The sequence below is a fragment of the Sorex fumeus genome, unplaced genomic scaffold (assembly GCF_029834395.1).
Source record: "Sorex fumeus unplaced genomic scaffold, SorFum_2.1 ptg000002l, whole genome shotgun sequence".
Taxonomy (NCBI): Eukaryota; Metazoa; Chordata; class Mammalia; order Eulipotyphla; family Soricidae; genus Sorex; species Sorex fumeus.
Genome location: NW_026606059.1, coordinates 51639030 through 51662127, shown reverse-complemented (window position 1 = coordinate 51662127; position 23098 = coordinate 51639030).

Below are 23098 nucleotides of genomic sequence, written 5' to 3'. Positions count from 1 at the left end.
ACCCTCAGACAGAAGAAGCAAAAAGTTACCCAATGACACTGTTTTGTTGTCTGGTGATCCCAGAGCTCTCCTCCAAAAAGATCCAGTAACTGAAAGGATAAATATTTACTCTGGGTTCATCTGAATAACCCAGAAACAGAACACTGTTTTTTATCACACATAAAAAAACACTCCCACTTCAGTTGGATTTAAAGCTTTTTGTCTTTAAATCTCCCCTGCATTGAACCACTCAAACATTCCGTGAGAGAGTAGATTTGGTTTTCCTCAAGGCCTCGGAGCTAGCTGTGGGGTAGGGGCCAGGGAGTAAATAGATCTAAGCACAAAGGGAATCTCTGACAGGAGGGTAATGTTTCCTTTAACTGAGCTAACTATGTGAGGCCTCAGCCTGGCTCCTAACACACAGGTAACTGAAATATTTGCCCTTGGGAGTGGAGGTACAGAATGTTCTCTTAAAGTGCTTCAGCTGGTGAAATAAAAGATTTTAGATAAACAGCTTTCGAAGGACCCTATTTCCTGAACTATGCTTTGATCACATGACAACAGCACCAGTGAAAACACTTTTGTTATCCTTTGCAGGGAGATGTTCCAGAAAAAATACTTGCCTGGGTCATGAAGGTGAGGGTCGAGTTTATGATGGAGGGTGGAGGGAGGAGTGTCTGCATGGTAAACTGAAAGGAGAGAGGATGAGTAGAAGTCACACACCAAACTAGTGTGTTTGTATTTCTCATTTTCCAAGCTATTTTCCCCTATATGCCTCCATTTTCATCTCTTTCGTGGAAACTAAACTAAGTGGCAGAAAGAGCACAGATTGTGGATGCAAAATAACTGACCCTAAGTATAGATTCAGCTCATGTCCAGGAATATAATGTATAGTCAGAATATACTCCATAAAGAAAAGACTCTGCCATGAGGATGTTCTGTATCTTCTGAGTTTCAGTTTTTCTCTACTCTATGAATCAAAATGCTTACATGCTGAATTATGGAAAGAAAAATGAGCAAACTATTGTGCATCTGTTTTACAAACATGGCATACTATGGGGGTCCAATAAGTCTGAGTACAAATCTTGTCCTAAAAGAGTAAACACCTCAGTACAACATTATTTGAAAAATGCCAATTCAAACTCTTTAGATACTCAGGCTAAAATTTATAGGTAAATTTTAATAAATATGGACCAGGTAGACACAAACCTCTTTGACAATCTGTAGACACTGAATCACTGGTCTTCTAGTAGCTTTGTTATTCAGGATGCTTAGTTGTATAAACTTTTGCATTGAGGGTCCACATATGCCAAGGCATCTATCAATCTATCTGTCTGTCTGTCTGTCTACTATCCCATGGTCAGTTCTCTAGTGAAGAATGGTAAAGTCCTTCAACATCCTAGGTGTGTCAGTGAAAATATATTTCACATCCTTCATCACAATAAATAAAGCCATACTTTCCTTATATAATTTAAACACCTTAGTTAATAAGATAATGCACACTAATAATTTTTCAGTGACATTAGTAAATAAAAGAATTAACCAATGAATAGAAAAGTGTTATTTTAAGGGTGTACACTCATTCTCATAGATCACTTAGCTGCAGCTGGGAGGTCTTGAATGCTGACAAAAGAATTTCCTCACTACTGAAGAAGAGTTTAGTGAGGAGAAAGCACTAGCTCTTTCGGTTAATGCTATCACTATTTCATGGTGGTGACAACCTTGTCTTTCTCTCTGTAACTCTCGTGACCAGTACCCATGTTACTACTAATGCCTGAAGAATTGTGATGACTTTTCCACCTGAGAGTCACTGCCCAACTACCCACATAATATCCACCACTATAGTCTTCATTGTTTTATCCATTCTCTCATAAAGCCCTCTTCTACAAGTACTGATTGAGCATGTGATTAACTTTAATCAATGGTATGCAGCATACCTTGAATTTACAGGTGCGAGACTATGTAAATATTGCAGTTTACCCCCCTAGTTGCCAGAAATTTGTCATAACCACATGAAGAAACAAATAATCTGCAAGAGATAGATATCCTAGCTAGCACTTAGACTCATTTCTAAATGGCATCTTAGACTAGCAGTTATAGCCAAGATGCCAATAACAAGATCTACAGAAATGATGTAGGTAGACCCAAAAGACCTTAGAAGTTAAGTCCAGTAAAAATTGCTAATCAAAAGAATCATGTGAAAATCGAAGCTTTGATGCTTAAATTGATAACCTTGTTAATAACACAAGATAAAAACATTACGCACATAGGAATAAACCTTTTACATACAAAATTATTACACATGAGTTTTAAGATTTCAGAATGGAAATAGATAGAATATGGGAAAAGCATCACATTATTATCAAATTATATTGAATTAGTCACTAAAATTATAGAGTTTTCAGAAAACTTCTTTTGAACATTGGAAAATAGTCTATTTGTTTTAAGCATATAGTAAGGAAGGGGTAAGAGAAGAGCTAAAGATAATTATTTACTTTAGAAATAGAATTTGAGATGCTGCAGTGCTACACAGTTTCTGAGTTGGAAAGCAAGAGCGTTCCACAGATTTAGTCTCTAGATAATACTGCTTATGAATTTTCCAGACCAGGAGGTACATACTCCTGACACAAATTTGATCCTTGACATCATTTGATTTTCTAATTACCCTGTAAGTTTGGAGATCCTGGGAATCAACAAAACAAGTCTGGTTGTTCCCAAAACTGCTGGGCTGGAACAGCACTGGTTTGGGGGCCTATCACTGAACTCTTGTCCTGTGTGATCAAGAATTGCAAAAAAGGCCACTATAAATGAAACAATATTTCTTGCCATACATGCCTTCCTGTTTTAAAAGAAGGTATCTTTTCAATTCTTCTCTTTCTTTCACATAATTGTGTATTAAGTATTTGTGAATAGACAGTTTATATTTTTAGTTCAAATGTATTTTCATTAATAAGATCATAGCCAATGTATGGTACCCAAGGAGTTTTCTCTGCAACTGGATCTAACACGGACTACAATAGCGGGGACTTTGAGACTATACCCATGATTGAAGGATCTTTGGGGATTACTCCTAGCAATCTCTGATTTAACAGTGACTCTTGTATAATAACTTCCCATGTTGACTCTGGACATGAACTCTGATTTTACCAGTGAAACACAATTCAGGCTGTCAGTTTGTGCATTGAGACTTGCTCTTGCTTGCTGATGAAGATACTGCATCCAATGAAGAAGTCCAAGTTAAATGTATAGTTTTACTGACTCAATTGAGATCTTCATATGTCAAATTAGTGAATGTTGAAGTTCTATCTCCTGCTGATCAACTGTATATCCAAAACCATGTCAGTGATTCAAAGGACCAAGCAGCCCACAGCTTCGAGATACTCATTTCACATCATTGACTCACAATTTCATGAGAATAAAAAAAAGTTTACAATATGGACTCTTTCTAAAACAAGCAAAAATTCAAGTTCTAAATTATCCAGCAATACCACTCCTATGATTAATATAAAGAACATGAAAATGCCATTTCTAAAAGAAATTTGCACCTCTATGTTTATAGTCATTTATTTTTATTTTAATTGAGACATGTAATCAACCTAAATACCTACCAGCAAGTGACTGAATAAAGAAACTAATGTATAGTTCATGAACTATTACTCTAAGTTATTCTCTTAGAAATAAAAATGGATTCATGGCCATCTCCTCAGGCTTGGGACGAGACCCTCACACATGAGAATGAATCTGCTGAAAAGCTCAGATATGTGGGTTTTGTGGCCAAAATCCAGGATCACATGGAGTTGGGATTGGGTGACCTCCCTCCATTTCCCAGTACTTCTGCCAGTCTGGAATTCATAACCATAAACTGCCTCTGCTGCCATAAAAGCTCATTAATAGCCATGATCGAGAGATTCCCAAATAAATCTCAAAAGAGAGCCACAAGCTTCAGAGATGCCCCCAGACCCAAAAGTCACCATTCAGTTAAAACTTTAGCTCCAACTCTATCACCTATTAAAAATTTTAGAATTCCTGGAGCGACATCTCAGTCTCTATACCATTGATGAACCAAGAGTAGCACTCCATACTATGGGGTGTAAAGTAAAAGGCAACCTATTTCAATAAAAAATATAACATTATATATACATATTATATATATGCACATAAGTCTTAACCTGTAACAACATGTCAATAATCTCTTTTTTATTTTATTTTTTTGCTTTTTGGGTCATATCTAGTCATGCACCGGGGTTACTCCTGGCTTTGCACTCAATAATTATTTCTGTCTATGCTCAGGGAACTATATGGGATGCTGGGAATCGAACCTGGGTTGGCCGCATGCAAAGCAAACAACCTAACTGCTGTACTATCACTCCAGGCCCATGTGTCAGTAATCTCTTATAGAAGGGCTTAATAGCTCCAATGTGATATACAACAATTTTCATACAATGTCCTCTAAGGAAAACTTTTTGGATCATTTTTAACAGAAATTTTATAAAAAGCAATACAAAATAAATTATTTTACGGTTAGCCATTGGGGCAGGCTTATGTGGTGAGGTAAAATTTAAAATAATGATTGTGGTAAGTTGTAATGGTAGCGCGATTGGTGTTGGAATATTGAATTTAACAAATTATTGTAAACAACTTTATAAAAATAAAATTTAAAAGATCCAAAAACGAACATACAAAAATAAATAAAAATGGATGAAACTTAAGGTTATTATGCTAAGTGAAATAATAACAAAATAAATTATTGGGTAGCTTCTTTTATTTGTGAATTATGAATAATGAAAGCAAATGAACTGTCAAGACACAAGAAAAAAAAAAGTGCTACAATCAATGGAAACCATGGTTCCCAGAGGGACAGGGAAAAGGATGGAAGCAATGAGTCCTTAGGTCTTTATGGTGATGGGATGGTACTAGAATTTTGTCACTAGTGAGAGTGATGGCAGTTATATACATAGAGAGATATAAAGCAAATCCATAAAATCCATAATATTATAAGTTAAGGATAAATCAATGAAACATAAATAGTTATTTTAAGCCACTAGTTTTGGGATTAGTTTGTTATAGAACAAAATTTACAGTTATTCCGAGGCAGAAATACTTTGAATTAAACTATGAAGGTTTAGTGGCATTTAGGCTAGATGTGAAAACAATAAGCAGAAGGGATACCAATGGTGAAGAGGATTCCAAGGAAAACATGAATGATAGATTTGAGTGATGAAAAGCATATAAGAATGACAAGGGCAAAAGAGAAAATTAAAAGTGTAAAATGAGTTCAGGAGACATGAGGGAATCACATAATTTATGACACCTTTTGTTAATCTATGTCACAAGCCAATCCAAAATTCAAGGGCTTATACAACTGTAAACGTCAGATTTAAGTTACCATGTTTAAAATCAGTTGCTGTGTGGTGCTGGAAAGATGATAAAGCAGACAAGGAACTTGCATGCAGTAAACCTGGATTCAATCCCCTGCACTCCTTGTGGTCCCCAGAGCACTGCCACAGTGGGCTTTGAGCATGAAGCCAGGAGTGAGCCCTGAGCACAGCCCAGTAAGGCCAGAAAAGCAAAACACTGTGATAACAGACATTAATAAGTAATGACCTTATTACAATGTGGAAAACTTGCAAAATTTTATCTTTCTACTCTTTCTTTAAACAATTGCTGGCATTAAGTTTTCAAGAAGTATATTGAATTTTAAAATAATTTATTCAACTTTCACTGTAAATAACTGTTTTTTTATTTTGTCTTTTCAGCTATTGCATCTTAAGTTAGTGTGTGTGGTTAAAAATTGGTATGCAGAAAAGCAGCTGCAATTAATGAAGCATGCTCTACTTATTGACTTTTCATATAATATGTACAGCAGAAATATGCTCTATAAACAGGTCAAGAGCTGTAAAATGTTCACTAATTGCTGGAACTTGTTATTTTGTATGGAATAAAAACACATTTAACAATCAGAATAGCTATTCAAAGGGTAATAGAAGCAGGAAGGAGGGACCTCCATTATTAGCTAATCTAGCAATCATCCCCAAATCAGAGATGGTACTCTACAAGAATATCAACTAAGATTGTTGAGGAGGTGCAGCTGTAGAGGTGAAACAGCTGTTTATTCTATTGAAAATTCCTTTGGTTAGAAGAGTACATTAACAATAACCCAAGAGATGTAGAATGAAGTTAATTCTTTAAGTGGAAAATGACTAGTTCTATCATAGGCCAACATAAATTCCTTACACTTCCTTTCTAACACACACAAACACACACACACAAGCACACACATACACACCATACAATTTAGTTTGGAAATTTAAGTACTAAGCAGTTAATTAACATCCTCACCATTGTGGTTGCTGAAGTTCAGGAAAAAAGTGATTTTAAAACCCTGAAACTATTACTGTATAAGAGCTGAGGAGAGAGGAGGACAATGTTTGAGGCTACATCCTGTGTGACCTTAGAAAAAACAATTAATCTTGCTGTGTCTATACTTCCATATTTGCAAATGAGAGCAGGATACGAAATTTGTCTCCTAGGCTTCTACCTGTTCCTGTCAATTTTTTCTAGATTCCAAATGCCCTTGAGAATTAGTCATTACCCTATAACTATGTATATTGTACCCCTGCAAAAAGTTTTCTTATCTATATTTTCAGCAAAGTACTCTGACAAATCATTACGACAGGGTCACAGGGAATATACTACTTACCTATGTTTATGTTTGGCTAATTTCCTTTTTCTGGGGAGAAAGGGAGAAACAGGCCCTTGGAATCATCTTTAGCTTTGTGGTGAAGTACTAATTTGAAACCACAGGATTCTCTTTGAGAAACTGCAGACTCGCATCTGATAACCATTTTATGGGAATGTGCCTTAGCCCTTTAGTTGTGGTTCCCCACAAAATGCCATGATGAGTGACATGCTTCCAGCAGATGAAAGCTCCATGGGGGTCCATGCCAGAGACCTCTAACTACAGCACTTGACATTTGAGGACTTCTGTCTATTTTCTATATACGTGAATGCATCTGTGCCACAATCTCTTTTCAATCTTTGGCATTCCAATGAAATCTACATGTAATCAAAAGGAAATGCCATCTCCAAAATTGGTCTAAAAATTGGTCTAAAAATAAATTAGTCTAAAACATGAGATTTAGGCTTGTGTAATCGAGGGAAGTTTCCTAAATTCAGTCCTTATTTACTTATTTATTTATCAAATTACTTATTAATTAATTTATTTATTTTATCACGATCACGATCATCCTGTTATTTGTCGATTGCCTCTAGGAGGCACCAGTAATGTCTCCTTCTTCCTAGCCCTGAGATTTTAACAGAGCCATATTCAATGCTCTTTCCGGGCCAGGAGAATGAGACCTATCATTGTCACTGGTATTTGGCATATTGAGTACTACATGAGAAGTTTGCCAGACCCTGCCGTGCAGTCAGTATACTTTTGGTAGCCTGCCAGGTTCTCCAAAGTAAAAATGAGATATGATGTTGTGTGGCCGTGCGCTTCCAGGAGCCGGGTTATATATTCTCTGTGTCTTGGCCATTGATGGGAACCACCTGGCGCCGGCAGCAGCCGGTGGGTGTAATGCCTAACTACTGGATGATGGGGGATCTGGGTGGAGAAGGCCCAGTCTCGATCCAAGCAGGCTTGGAGATCGCAGCCCCGGGACCCACATGCCTGGGTTCCTCTGCCGGTTTCTTCATGCATGAGGTTTGTCCAGATGTGTGGAGAGTGGTCTCAGCATTGGTGTGGCTGGTTCTGGAGGTCTTCAGCTGCCAGGGCTCTGCTTGGGGCAGGGGGGGAAACTCAACTCGCCCCCGTCCAAAGGGCCCCGGTGAGGACAGCCAGTCGTGGAGACAGAAGACTCTTATAAATTTAATTTATAAGACAGGTATTATCTTCACAACATGCTTGAATCTGCATAATCACTGGGTTATCAATTTCTTTTTTTTAAGTGAGGGTTTCACACTGGGAAATGCTCAGGATTTATTCCTAAATTTGTGCTCAGGGCTCATGCTGTGTAAAACTCAGAGAACCACCTGGGGTACGAAAGATCATACTTGAGTCAGCTGCATGCAAGGCAGTATATACCCCAAGCACTCTCTCTCTTCCCCTACAGGATCTCAATTTGTTATCAGTTAAAGCAAGTAGAGAAGTCAAATTGAAAAAAAAAACAAAGCTAAAATAATAATAAAACTTAGGGAATATGAGCATGTACAATTAAGTACAATATTCAATATGCCAAAAACAGCAACAATAAGTCTCACAATGGAGACATTACTAGTGCCCACTCGAGCAAATCGATGAACAACGGGACAACAGTGCTACAGTGCTACAATAAAGTGTAATATTTTCACTGACAGCCATTTTTATATGCTGAAGCATACAATCTCAAGCTGGAATTTATTTATTCAAATCCTAATTCTGTCACAAGGCCTTGGCAAAAACCATTTCTGTGACTCAGTTATAGAAATACTAATAGTATTATATGAAGTTCTTGGTGTGAATACAAAGACATCTTAGAAAGTGTTCATGATTTCACTGTAGCGTATGTCCTTCTGTGCTTCTAACTCCTGAAGAACATGAAAGTCTCACACAACAGGTAAGATACATGTGGTCTGTAACTTTTGAGAAAATAATATGGAACAAGATTATGTATTAGATTATGTATTAGTCTAATATATTAGATATCAGAAAATGAGGAACAAACAAGTACATCTCCTTGGCCTTCCAGGATTTACAGGCAAAGGAAATAATCACTCATGTAGCTATTTAGCTACATAAGTTTATTTCTTATCGGATAGGAAGAATACTAGGTGGTGAAATGAGTTCCTCTTGGTTGTATGAATTATGGAACAATGTGTGTACTCTATGTGAAAGAAAGATTTTTGGCATTGCAGATAAAAGAAAAAAACACTGTTGAGACAGAGAGAGAAAAGTACAGTGTCTCTGGGAACAATTTACCTAGACAGTTTTCATGTACATGTTGACCTGCCATTTTTATTTAAAGCTTCCTCATGGCGGAAGACATTTCCTCTCTGCACATTTCTAGGAGAGAGTTATGCATATAGTTATAAGAAATACTTGGTGAATTGGTTTTCCATTTCCATTCTCTTTGTTGTTGCTATTATTGTTTTGATTCCTGGAATCAACCACTATTTGCAGTGTCAGGAATTGAACTTTCAGCTTATACCACTTGTTTTATTATTAAAGCACATTCCCCAACCCAAGTGAATTGGTTTTAATTGAAATAATGACTTAGCTTCTAACTTCTTAAAACTGTGAGTTACCATATGGGGTTTCTTGCCTTTAATGGGGCAGGTCATAAAAAAATTGGCAACAATATTTCTGAACAGGAGCAACAACCAAAATTTAATTAATAATTAACTATACAATGAATCTGAGGTGTTTGTGGCAGTACTTGTCCATATTGATTTTCTTGGGAAAAAAGATAATATCATGAATGGAAAAGTTTAAGAACCCCATTATCACTGTATCATTCTCATCCCATTGGTCATCAAATTACTTGAGCAAGCACCAGTAACGTCTCTATTCCTCACAGCCTAGAGATTTTTAGCAGCCTCTTCTAATTCATCTTTTGCCAACAACTGGAGGCTCTTTCAGGGTCAAGGAATGAGACCTATTATAGTTACTGTATTTGGCATATCAAATACGACACCTGGAGCTTGCCAGGTTCTGTCCTTGTAGGTGGGATATTCTCGGTAGCTTTCTGGGCTCTCCAAGAGGCATAAATGGGTAGGAAGTGTCTTATAATGTGTCATGTGGCCCTATTAATATAATAAGTAATTTAAGAATTCAGAGGAAGGAGTGATATGTTCTGTTTTGGAAGTTTCATGGAGATTTGTGCTAGACTAATAAAGAATTATTCCAGTATGTTAAATTTGGTACAGAAGAATCTAAATAGTATAGAAAATATGGCACCTTTTTCCAATTGAATCACTTTGGCATATACAATTACAAAATTGTTCATGATCTGTTTTCAGTCATACAATGTTCTGACACCCATCCCTTCACCAGTATACATTTCCCACCACCTATGTCCACAGTTTCAATCCTTCTACCCCCTCACTCCAGCAAACCTCTAAGGAAGGCACTTTTACTCTCTATGTCTCTTTCTGCCTCTCTGACCCTCTCTCTCCCTATTTCTCTCTTTTCTTCTTTTCTCTCTTGGCATTGTGGATTGCAATACAAGTACTGAAAGTTACCATGTTTGTTACTTTACGTTCTTTCAGCATGCAAAGCGATCTTTTCTAACTATCATTGATATAGTGGTCCCTTCTCTATCATAACTGCCCTATCCCCAATCTCCTCACACTACTTGAGGCAAGATTCCAAATGCAAGAAGTCCTCACCCTTATCTCTACTGTCCTTGGATATTAGTCTCATGATGTGTTTTATGATATCCCACAAATGAGTGCATTCTATTTTTGTCTCCCTCATTCTGACTCATTTCACTGACCATGATACTCTCTCCATGTCCATCCATTTATAAGTGAATTTCATGACTTCATTTTTACTTGGTGGTTGCATAGTATTATATTATGTACCATAGTTTATCCATCTATTTCGAACTCTAAGGTTGCTTCCAGATTCTGGCTATTGTGAATAGTGCTGCAATGAACATGGACGTTCAGATGGTAGGACTAGTGCAGTAGTACAGTGGCTAAGGTGTTTGTTTTGCATGTAGCCAATCCAGGTTCAATTCCCAGCATCATATATGGTGCCACCAACACTTCCAGGTGTAATTCCTGAATGCAGAGTCAGGAGTAATCCCTGAGCATCTAAGGTTGTAACCTAAATATAAAAATAGATACAAATGCAGATGACCCATCAGTCATATTTTGGGGGTCCCCAAAATTATATTACCAGAAGTGGCATTAATGGGTCACATAAGAGCTCAATTTCTTTTTTTTTAATTAGTGAAACACCATGAGGTACAGTTGTAGATTTACAAATTTTTGTGCTTGGATCTCGGTCATACCACGATCAAATACCCATCCCTCCACCAGTGCCCATTTTCCACCACCAGGATAATATCCCACCCCTCCCATCCCCCTATCCCCCCATCCCCCCCTGCCACTGTGGCAGGGCATTCCCTTTTGTTCTCTCTCTCCTTTTGGGTGTTGTGATCAGCAAAAGAGGCATTGAGTGGCTAACATGTTCAGTCCAGTCTACTTTCAACCTGCATCTCCCCTCCTGGGAGGATCCTCCAAACACCCTCCACTTGGTGTTCCCCTTTCTATCTGAATTGTCCTTTCCCCTAGAATATCCGGCTAGCCTCTAAGTTATGGAGTAATTCTCCTGGTGTTGAAGAGCTCAATTTCTAATAGTTTCCTTTTGGATTTTAGGTGGCACATGTAATTTGGGTTACAAATGTGATTTCATGTCATCCATCAATCCTTTAGTCAAAAATTTTCTCCTTCATTTTAAAGAGCTTAAAGGAGAGATATCAACTAATTAATTAGGGATTAGCCTAGGCTCTGCCTCACAGGTCATTTTTGGAGGTACTCAGTGGATACACATTGTTCTGGGTATTTATCCTGGGCCATCTGTGTGTAAGGCAAGTGCCTTACTACAGCACTATCTTTCAAGATATTTTTTTCTTTAAAATTTTCAACATCAATGATACTACATAAGTTAAAGTTTAAACAATACATTATGTACCAAGAAGTCAAATAAAAGGTCTAGGAGTGCATGCCTTTCATGGGGAAGAACTGGTCCAATGGAAAGCACCACATAGTATGCCAAGTACCACCTGACATGATGTAGGCTTGGAGGATCCCAAAATGTCAAGTATAAGTAGTACTACTATGTTACGTTAAATGGTTCAGATCCAGATAGTTGGGACAGGTATCAACAAGAGTGACCTTATCCACTTTTTGGGAGGTTCAATGGAATGAAAAAATAAGTTTAAATAAAAAACATTAGGGCAAATGGAAAACTTTCAAAGGACAATTCAGGTAAGAAAATCTAAACAATTATCAAATGTTTCTTCATAAATAAAAACCCAAATTCAGATGGATTTACTAGTGAGTTCTACAGAATTATTCCAAATGACCTATTATTTGTCCTTCTCAAGCTCTTTCAAAGAATTGAAGGAATGAAAATTCATCCAAATATTTCTCTGAAGCCAACGCTATCCACATCCAAAAAGGAAACAAATACACTCTCCTCTGCCAAAGGGTGAAAAAATGATATGCCAATATCCCTAATGAATTTGGATACAAAGATTCTTAACAAAATCTTAACAAATCAAATTCAGCAATACATTGAAAAATTATGCTTCATTACCAAGTGGAATTTATTTCTGGAAATGCAAGGATAGGATAGTTCAACATATACAAATTAATTGATGAAATGCAATACATCAACAAATAGAAATATAATTTATATCAATGGATGCAAATAAAGTTTTGACAAGATTTATCATCAGTATATGATTTTAAAATGTTGATAAAATGGGAATAGAAGGAATCTAATTCAATATAGAGATAGCTTCTGCAGCTTACACGCTTTATGTTGAAAAGCTTAAAACCCATTCTCTAAGAATAGCCACAATACAAGAATTCACACTTTTATCACTGTTATTTAATCATATTTTTGGGTTTTTTGGGGAGTTCACACCCAGAAGTGCTAAATGATTATTCCTAATTCTGCACTCAAGAATCACATCTGGTGGGTTTGGGAGACCATACTGGGTTAATCCTGGACCATCTGGGTTCATGGGTTGGCCACATGCAAGAGAAGAACCTTACCACTCTACTATTGTGCCAGCCCATAATAATAGTATTATTGGAAGTCTTAGTTATAGTGGAGGCAAGATGGGTGTCACTGTGTTCCTGAATTTAAATTGTATTGTATAGCTATAGTAGTCAAGACCATGTGATATTTAAATAACATCAAGTCAATGAAAACAAACTAAGAATTCAGAGACAAACTCTCAGATATATAGTCAGTTAATTTACCACAAAGAAGCTAATAACATAAGATAGAAAGAAGAGAATCTTTTCCAAAAATGTTACCAGGAAAACTGCCTGGTGCTATGCTAATATAAAAATTAATCTCTATCTCATATCATGCAAATAAGTTAACTCAACATGAGTCAAACATTTTAGAGACAAATTCATAAAATACTTTGAAGAATACACAGGCCACATACTGTCTTTAGTAGTGTGTTTTGTGATTCATTTTTATTGACATGGAACACAAAAGCAAAAACAGTCACTTGGGATTGCATCAAACCAACAAAATCTTTCTGTACTTTTAAAATAAAGTACCACGAAAACACAAAGACATTCTACTGAATTCAAGAAAACATTCTCACACCATAAATGTTAGCAATGACTAATACTCAAGATATATTAAATCTCTTTCAAAACTCAGCAACAACACAAATGATCAAACACAGGGAGAATTGCTGATCAGACACTTTTCCAAATGAAACATACAGAGGGTCAATAGACACACTAAAAATTCACCTTCACTAAATATCAGATAAATTCAAATCAAAACTGTAAGATATCAAGACACACCAGCTAAATTTACCTATTTCAAAAATATCAGAAACAATAAGTGCTAGCAAGAATATAAAGAAAAATTAACCCTCTTTAATTCTTTGTTGGTTGTATTGTAATGTAACTTCAGCCTCCATGGAAAATATTATGGAAATATCTTAAAAAATTTAAAGAGTCCTTCACAGGGACACCATTATTCATTGCAGCACTTACACAAAAGCTAGCATATGGAAATAACCTGGGCGTTCAACAACAGATGAGTAGCTACTGAAGAGGAAAGACAAAAGCTAAATGATTTAATTTATCTATGGCATTACAATAATAGAATAGGAGATTTCCGGGTAGCAAAGTGGAGAGATCTAGGTTACGTTGATCCTTAGACTGTAGAACTTATAAGGATACAGAACAAAAAGGAGAAAAGGAAATGGAAAGGAAAATAAGAGGAGGAAAGGAGGTAGCTGGGTTCCTGGTCACATTAGTGATATATATATATATATATATATATATATATATATATATATATTATCACTGTCATTCCATTGTTATCAATTTCCTTGAGCAGGTACCAGTAACGTCTTCATTTGTCCTAGCCCTGATATTTTAGCAAGTGCCACATTGGAGGCTCTTTCATGGTCAGGGGATGACACCTGTCATTGTTACTGGGTTTTGGCATATAGAATACGCCACAGGGAGCTGGCCAGACTCTGCTGTACAGGCAGGATACTCTCGGTAGCCTGCTGGGTTCTCCGAGAACGCAAACTAGACAATAAGAGGTATAGCACTACACTGTAGCACTGTCCTCCCATTATTCATGGATTTGCTCGAGCAGGCACCAGTAACATCTCCGTTGTGAGACTTACTGTTTTTGGCATATCGAGTACTCCACAGGGAGCTTGCCAGGCTCTGTCATGTTGGAGGGATACTCTCGGTAGCATTCCAGGCTCTCTAAGAGGGACAAAGGAATCAAACCCAGGTTGTTCACGTGCAAAGCAAACGCCGTATCCGCTGTGCTATTGCATCAGCCCAACTCAACTATTAATAACTTTTAAATCATGTTGCCTTTAATATAGAATACCTTTTTTATATTTTTTAAATTAGAGTTCAGTTTCACTTCTGAATTTCTGTCCCCAAAACACCAAGTCAAAGAGATATATTTACAATTATGTTTATTATGTTTATTGTGGCACTATTCACAATCATCCAGTCTGAAAACAACTCAAGGGTTCAATCACATATGAGTATAAAGTACTTTTGGTATATATAAATTGTAATTTATATATATTCTGTAGAATACTACTTAGCTATTTAGAAAACATTTTTTAAAAAAAAAAACTTACTTTCTACTATAACCTAGAAAAAAAACCAAAAGTGTCGTGCTACGTGAACTAACAAGAAAGAGACATACTGGATTATCTTCTTCAAAGGTGGTATAAAAAGAAACATGAAAAGATGATAGATAACATGCAATGAAAATAAACCCTTGATTCTGATGACAGAACTGAAATTTCCAAGGAGTAATACATCACAATGAGTAAGTATGAATAGTAGTATAGGGATACTGGAACATTGATGGTTGATCTTGTGTATAATGTCATATACCAAAAAAAAAACCCACATAGACATATAGACTATTTTTCATATGCTGGATTCTAATGATGCTCAGGGGTAAACTTCAAAGCCTCATTTGTCTCTTGTGTTGCCTTCTTTCCCCAGGTTTGCATGCATTTTTACTGTTACTATTTGACTAACTTGAATAAAGTGTGGAATAAAGTCTGGAATAAAGACAATTAAAGTTGTTTTAGTGGTCTATTCATTGTGCTCCCTTCCCCATCCAAAATCAACACAAGCTGCTGAGTCTATAAATTTAAGAGTAGAAATTAGGCCAGTAATTATAGTTATGAAGTTGAGAAATTTTCAGTGTTTTTCTCCCTTGAGGCTTAACATCATAGAGAAAAATTTAAATCCCTGATGTTCTTTTTGCAGTAATTTCACATAAAAAGTACAAATTTGTTTGCACAGCATGCCTAATAACCATTAATAAGGTCAATAGGGGAAATCAATTGACATTATTTGAGCCTACTTATTGAAACATGCTAATATCACAATTCACGTTCCCAAAAGAACTAACTGCTCTTTTAAGTGAGACAGATTTTATGACAAAAATTACTCTCCACTAGTCAAAAAAGTATAATAATAATTCGTGCAAGTAATTCATACAAAATAATTCAAACAGATATGAATACTCTAGAAATATTCCACAAGTATGTATAGGAACAACTCACTTTTAGAAGTGTTATTATCTGAAAATTTGACTTCAGCTGCTCTGTAATTAAATCTTTTTTTAATTTTATGGGTAATTTTTGTGACATGAAAAATGGAATGCAATTTATCACAGGTTTGATACTTCTGGAAGTAAATTTAATAGAAAAGGCTGATTTCATTGAATAGGAAAATATCCACCCAAAAATTCACAGTGTATTTCATTGCTATTCTCCTTTTGCCAGCTCTTTCACTCATTGTGAAATCTTCTTTCTGGGGTAGAATTTGGCAAGTACAGAATAAAATATGAGTTAAACCATATATTTCTCACAAAGGAAAATTATTAAGTATAATGACCAAATAATGATTTGCATCAAATAAAATAATTCGGAAATTATATTATTATAGACTGTGTAGACCTTTGTCAAAAGGTAAGGAAGAGGTGAAAAAGGTCATTCCTTTATTAGGGTTATTTATCTTATATTCTCATTACCTCATCACCTCTGTGAAGTCCTTACCCTTAGACTGGCATCTCTTTTTCTTGCTAAGCTGCCAAGAAATCAGGTGAAGCTGCATCTTATTGATCTTATTGATCGATTTCTATATGTAAAGGATGGATGTCAAGGTGTTGAAAGCAATTTAAAAGTGTAGTCTAGGATTTCACAATATATATATAATCAGAGGTGTGTGTATATGCGTGCATGTGTGCTTCTCTTTATGTCTGTGTGTGTGCATGTGTATTTGTTCTTGAAAGAAAGGACAAGGTGGGGGGAGAGAATGGGAATTGACTCATCTGAGTATTAATGTGGGCAAGAAGTACCAAAATCCAAAGGGCGATTCATCAAGCTGAAGACCCCAAAGAATTATAGTTTAGTTTAGTTTAGTTTAGTTTTACTCTCAGTTCAAAGGCTTGGGAACTAGAAATGCTGATAGCACAGTTATCATCTAAAGACTGATTGAATCGAGCCCTGGGAAATGTCAATCTTTTAGTTCAAGTCTGAAGCAAGCAGAAAAATAGATGTAGTAATCTAAAGGCAGACAGGCTGAAATTAATTCTCTCCCACAGAAGAGGGTCAACCATTTTTGTTCTATTCAGACATTCAACTGACTGAATGAGACTCACCCAGTTTATGGAGCAAATTTTGCTCTAACTTAGTCTACCAACAAGATGATAACCTCATCCAATACACCATCAAATAAATACTCAGAGTGTATTTTAACCACACGTTGGAATACCTTCTTATCCTGTCTAATTGACACATAAAAGTAGTTATCATACAGTAGTATTCATCAGGAATGTGTTTCTCCTCGGTCATACAGAATTTTCAGTTATTCAGCTTCCAGCCTGAAATCTTGCTGTTTGCTAGAGGCTACTGTTTGTTCCATGGCTAATAGAATGAATCTCCAAGATAAGTCACTTCACCACTGGCAAAATGAAAATAATGATGCTGTACAGCAAAATCACAAACCTGACACCCTATAATCTTTCCCAAATTTACTGGTTAGAAGTCAGTCTCTGGGTTCAACCATGCTGAATGGTAGGGCGTTTGCCTTGCATGGCTGACCGGGCTGACCAGAGTTCCATTCCTCTGCCTTCGATTCTTCCACCCCTCTCGGAGAGCCTGGCAAGCTACCAAGAGTATTTTGCCCACATGGCAAGGCCTGGCAAGCTACCCGTGATGTATTTGATATGCCAAACACAGTACCACCAAGTCTCACAATGTTACTGGGTCTGCTCGAGCAAATTGATGAACAATGGGAGGACAGTGACAGGAACAGTGACAGTGACAGTGACAAAACTATGTAAACACTGGAGTTCTGACCTCCTCCAATAATCGAGAATCAGGGACACTGTGTTGTTTGCCAAAGCCTTGAAAATCAGATGGGCTGGATACGTAATGTAATTTAGAGATGACCACTGGACTAGAGCTGTTACCCACTGGATTACACAGGACGTCAAAAGAACATGTGGCTGCCCACCTCTGAGATGGTCAGACTTCTTCGTCAATGCTAAACAAACAGTTTGAGACTCTTCATGTCCCTGGAGTGAGCAGACACCATTGGGCTACACTAGCATGTGAAAGGGATGAAGGGAGATGCCACTGGCACCCGCTTGAGCAAATTGATGATCAATGGGATGACAAGCGATACAAGTGATACAAGTGACGTAAACACCAGAAAAGAGTGTCTCTGAGCAGTAGTTTAGGGATCTTTCACAAAACTGGAGTGCATATTGAATGTGTGAGTGAGAAAGAAATACAAATAGTGCAACAATAGAGAGCATGTCTCAATGCTACAAAACCTTAGCTCTGTAGCACTGTCCTCCCTTTGTTCATCATTTTGCTCCAGTGGGCGCCAGTAACATCTCACAACAAATTATGAAACTTGTTGTTACTGTTTTTGGCATATTGAATACGTCACGAGTTGCTTGCCAGGTTTTGCCATGAGGGCAAGATACTCTCAGTAGCTTGCTGGGCTCTCTGAGAGAGGCAGAATAATTGAATCAGGATCGGCCACCTGCAAGGAAAATTCCCTACCCGCTGTGCTATCATACTGACGTTATTTTTTTTTTCAGTTATAAACATAGATATATATGCATGGTAAAATATAATAATATTGGTGTTTAATTGTTTCTTGCCCAGTATTAGTCCCTTTTTCTTATAATAGAATTTGAATTCCTTTGATCCTCTATTCTTAATCAAGCCATTAAATTAGACCAATATAATTGCTTCATCCCACAGGGATTGGCATGGGAATCAATATGGCCATTCAATCCTTTGGTGACATGATCAGATGGAATCTCAAACCCTTCATGTGTCCATCAAATGTGGTTCTAGGAATTTTACTTCAAATATTAGTAAAGAAATATTTATTAGGAAACATATCACTGAGCATGAAGTTGAGAGAATGTAAGTCTAAATTTTCCTATGGACATATAGTTATTGAGTCAAAAAATTTAAAGGATAGTAAAGATAACATTATAACTGTCACTGTCACTGTCCTCTCATTGTTCATTGATTTGCTCAAGTGGTCCCAGTAACATTGTGAGACTTGTTACAGTGTTTGCCATACATCATGGGTAGCTTGCCAGGTTTTGCCATGTGGGAACACTATAAATCAACATTAATAATATGAATCCTTCTTGGTACAAGAAAGAGATGGATTCCTAAAGTCATTGGACACCAAGATCCAGCCTTGCCCCAATCAACACCTTCATTTTCTGGTGCGATAGCACAGCGGGTAGGGTGTTTGCCTTACAAGCGGCCGACATGGCCAACCCGAGTTCGATTCCTCCGCCCCTCTCGGAGAGCCCAGCAAGCTACTGAGAGTATTCCGTATGCCAGACACAGTAACAACAAAGTCTCCAATGGAGACGTTACTGGGCCCGCTCGAGCAAATAAGAACTAATATTTTAATTTATTTATTTAATTTTGGCTTAATATATTTAAGTTGTGTTTTTGTCTCTTGCTTTACCCAACCATACTTAAAGAAATGTTCAGCACCTAACTTGCTCTGGAGAAGCATACACTGACAAATGTATACAAGAACAATTTTTGAAGGATTAGCATTAAAATCCAAGGGAAAGGAAGTTGGAACATAGATACCCATCCCACTGAGTTTTCCTGAAGCCTAAATTTCTATGATTGGCTGCTTCCCAAAATACCTCTTTGAGGCTTCTCCTTTGAACTTTTGTCAGAATATTCAGGGTTGGCTTAGCTGTGTCTCCTGTTCATTCATCAGTATCCCAGGGCTCATGGCTGTGTAGGTGGGCCAGGCTCATAAAACTCTATCTCTCAGCAGCCTCAGGCACAGGAAGTTGGCCCATAGAAGTTCTGAAAGAAGAAAAAAAACAAAGCACGTAGAATATAAAACCCAAAGCAGGAAGAAAACTAATGAAAGAACGTCCTCAGCTTTCACAGGAAATTATTTTCACTCAACCTCTATAAAAAGTAACAGATTTGACCCTTCATCTTTTCCCACCTCCTTCTCTGCTAACCTCTGTCTAAAGGCAATATAAGAACAGGGGCCAGTCTGTGGCAATGAAAGACAGGTGACCTTTTATGAAATGATCATCAGAAACAAGTTTGTCATGGCTAAGATTGCCAAGAGTAGCTATGGCTAGTGAGTTGTTAGATTTGATAATTCTGAGTGAAGAAATTCTGAGAAGCTACTGCTATTACATTTAAAAAACAGATGATTAAAGACTGGAAAGAAAACAAAAGAAAATAAATTGAATTGTATTACTCAATTGTATTTTGACTATAAAGGGATGTTGATAAGTTTTAAATGAATGCCTTGATTTAATTTTGGTATATACTGGGTTGGAAGGTATAAGCTGGCTAATATGCAATCAATGATTTTACACCAGTGTGATCTCAGCATGAATCCTCTAAAGGACTGATTCATTCTGGATTTTTCTTGGCAGCTCATGGAAGAGAGAATCTGGCTAGACTCTCAGCTACGTTCAGAACATAGGCTGCTGATGTATATGCATAGAAGAGCAGACATTCCGTAGCCTGGATCCATCACAGCTACGTAAAAAAATGTCAGTGGTGTGATCCAGTTTACCAAGAATCAAGTCATCATATTAATAAATATCCAGCTAATAAGCACATGGTGTATGGTTGGCACACAGGACCATCATTAAGGTGCAGTAGCTCTCAGTCAAAATCCTGAGGGGATTGTTTTCTTTAACCATTTTGACTATTTGAGATTACTAAGACCTAAAAAGACTTTCATTTTTATATTTTTTTCTATCTAATGCCCAGTTATAACTTTCTGGGCCTGCCTATTGATTATACAGATGAATAAGTGAATGATTGAGTACATGCTACTGGCAAATAGAGAAAATCCAGATCCCATGATCAGTAAATTTGATAACATTTTAAGAGCATTAAATAAAACAATTACTCCTTATATCTAGCTGTTTTGTTGTTTGGGGGTTATAAAAATCTTTAACATTTGTCATGCTATTTGATCATTATAATTGTCCATACTAGACAGACATAAATAGACATTCTACTATGTATTTAGTCAGTCAATACACTTCAGGTTCCCTTTATTGACAGTATATGGCAATTTGACCTATAAAACTGCTGCTTAATATGTAATTGACTGCTTTGCCCTACTCAAAAAACATACAATGGAATAGGTATATGTCCATATACCTATATGTATGTATACACACAATTATTCATGTGTGTATACATACATATAAACATATATATTTGACTTAGTCACAATTTACAATGTAAGTTAATTAAAATTTTGTGCATCGAGACAAATAATTACATAAACTACAACAGTGTTAATGGAGGAACAAGATCTCACATAAGTTATTGAATAATTTGTTTATGCCAGCAAGAAAAGTTTCACAAAAGTGATAAGCTAAAGGAAGAAACAGTTTGGCAAATATGCAAAATAAGGAAAGACTTTCTAGATCAAGAATAGAGCAAAGAACTTCACAGGATACAAATATACAGTGGCAAATTTCAAACTAGAAAAGAAACTTAAGAGCAAAAAATTGTGCTTAGAGTGTCTATTATGGGAACCATTTAAAAATATTAATGAAAGAGGATGGTAAGGCATTTTAACTTTTAACATATTATCCAGATTTTCCTAATGTATGAATCTGAGTGATACAGTTAGAAACTGCACCACATGGACAGTAATAGAAAAGTCAAATTTTTACTAGATTGGAAATGAAATGACAAATACCTATTTCCTGTTCACTGCTTAATCATGAGAGACAATATTTGTCATGTGGAAAAATAGTTAATTATAATCAGACTGGAAATTAATGTAGCTGAAAATCTTTCAAAGAGAAAATGTATGAAAAGAAACATGAAAGAATAGCAGATACCAAGCAATTCTTATCAGTTTGAATCTGTTTTACATTTCCTTCCAGACTCTGCAAATTAGCACCAACACAATGAATCTTTGTAAATTAATGAGGGTAACAGCGGGAAAGAGTCAATCAGTCACTCTTGTTCCAAAACCCTCCTAGGTAATAACCTGAAATGAACCTTGGAGTCATGACCCCAGACTAATAGCCTGCCTCAGACTCTTTGAACAAAACAATTAAATAATCACATTCCTTGTGGCTCAGCTTCCTGAATATATTAATTAGATTAAAATGCAACCTGTCAAGATTGCTGGAAAGGAAGGGGTTTTCAAGTGTGCTTTCTCTTGCCCTTGTTTTTTCAATGGCATATCCCGCCTATACAGCAACGCAGAATATACCTACAAGAGCAGGCCTAGGGAGCATGGCACTGGAGAAGATAAGACCCGACCTTGCAAAGTGGCCCAGAAACAAAGCCTCTCAAGAGGGAGTCTGTGGGCAAAGTTAGCAGGAACATGTTGTCAGCACAGGGTGTTCAGCCTTGAGCCTCACTCAGCCTCCTAGTCACATGTGCCAAAGACACAGAAACTGCCATGTATACTGAGCAGGTCATCCTAACTGCAGCATCTAGCCTTGATTGGAATTGAACCAGGGCAGAGCAGAGAAGAAAAGGTGATAGGCCAATAATGCTGAACTTTATGTGATTGGACCTTATTGTGAGCTGAGACACTCTACAAAATATGTGTGCATTTGCTAATAAAGTGAACAGCTATCAGCTGCTCCCAGAAGGTATTTCTACACCTGCCCATCATCCTTCAACCCACATCTTCCCAGACCTGGTGCACAACATGTCCATGCTTGTTGGGGAAAACTCTTCCCCAACACAGGCCTTCGGCCATGATACACAATTTAATTCCACGTGACCTTGATTTTCACCTGATCTCCATCAGTGGCACTATTTTACTCTTCTATCAGATAAATATCTTCCTTTCCTTTAATATAGGGACCACAGTGGTACCAATAGAGAGCACCTTTGCCATTTGCATTGATGCTCTACCAGAGCCAGATTGTTCAGTGCTCAAAGCAGCAGTGCAGTGCTTAGGTGCTGTGGTACCATGTCTAGATTCAGCAGTGCTTTGAGGGCCTTGCAGTGTCAAATATTGAACTCGGGAACTCACATATACCAGAGCTGTGTTCTGCTACTTGTACTGTCTCCTCAGAACCTGCCTTTTATTTTAAGTAGGCTACGAAACTTATCTTAAAATATAGAAGCTACTGATAATTCTGCTTGGGTTAATTTTGGTATCTTATCCAACCAACTATCCATTCATCCATTTGTCCAATCTTTAATAGAACATCTATCCTACCTTTTATGAAACAGGGTCGACTCTTGTGATTTCTGTGATTCTATTTTCTGAGAAAAGTTGTGTTTATAAGATAACAAAATGGGTTGATTGCTATAAAATCATTTGAATAGTCCCTGGCTCA